Below are 1,474 nucleotides of genomic sequence, written 5' to 3'. Positions count from 1 at the left end.
AGGGGGGGGGGGGGGGGGGGGATGAGCAGGGCCCTGGTACTGCATTGTCCGATGCCAATGTGGCCGAAAGTGTGCGTGATGTACGGTGCAATGCAAATATTCGGGAAAGGAAGCAAGACAGTGTGCGAGAAAAATATATATGTCACGGGAGTTGCCTTGCCAAAACCATGACATGGCAAAAGGTGTGCGCGATGCTCGATTGCAATGCACAGATCCTAGAAAATCAAGGCAACCATGGGTTTTGCGATGAGCAAGTGACCGAGGCATTGATTCCTAATTTTTTTATGGCAGCATCACAAATGGAGTTCGAGGACGCAAATCGGGTTGACATTGATAGATGTCAGCGGTTGGGGCTGTTCTTGCTATTTAGCTGATTTTGGTACTCGAATTTAGTAAATATTAGACCATAGGAAAGGCACATGATGGCTGTTAATGTTGTAGGATTGATTGAGGGGGTAATTTTGGATAGTTTCTAGCAGGAGAGGGTTGAAAAACTTAATCAGCGGTTGAGGTTGTCAACTGCAATCCGAATTTTGGCCTATTTATTCTAAGTATTGGACATTTAGAAAAGTGGGCTGAGAAGAGGAAAGGAAGAGGCGATGAGGCAGCAAGATGTGCTGGCCCTTCACACAATTTTGTAACGTGTTTCTTTATTTTGATTGAGAAATAAAGGCCCCGTTTGAACCTCATTATTTTGAAAAAATATATTCTTAAACAGTGATTTGACATCATTTCAATCACATATTCTTCAATAAAATAATATTACACACAAATCTAAAATTTTTCTTTATTTTTTAATCACACATTTTCCATGAATTTACTATTCCAAAATACATTTTTCAAAAATAATGTAACTCAAACACACTCAAAGTAGGGTCGGTACCCGTAAATTCATTCAATTTTCTTCGTGTGTTGCTTCAATATTCAATTTTTTGCATACTTAATCAATTTTTGCTTGTTACACTAAATCGGGAGTGTCTAAGTGCATGTTGGCTGGTCTTGAGTGCTGGAAATCTCAGCGGATCAGCCCAGTGACACTTACCATATAGAGTTAACGAGTCCAATCCCGACCGTGGTCCAGGCATCTTGATTAGGGTGACATCGAAATCTGATCACGATTAATTATAAATAAATAGAAATAGCTGATTGAGTTCACACTCAAAACTCAAAACTCTCACGCTTTGCTTTGAAAATCTGCGGATTTCTGTATCCTCCATTTCAGTAAATTACCAAATACAAAGTCTTTATTTTCCGGGACTCTTTTAACTTTTGTACAGAGCCAGTCCCCGTGCTCACATGTGCTCAAGAATCCTCTTTGAAACTTCAAAATATTTGGTTTTAAATAATACTAATAGTTGTGATTAATTTAATAAATTATCGATATTTCGTTCTACGTCTTTTCAGTATTGCATACGAGACGATAAAGTGATTCTAAAAATGGCAAGACATGACCATGGATCTGAGTTCTATTTCT

This window comes from Olea europaea, chromosome 9 (assembly GCF_002742605.1).
Source record: "Olea europaea var. sylvestris chromosome 9, O_europaea_v1, whole genome shotgun sequence".
NCBI lineage: Eukaryota > Viridiplantae > Streptophyta > Magnoliopsida > Lamiales > Oleaceae > Olea > Olea europaea.
This window is presented reverse-complemented; position numbering follows the sequence as displayed.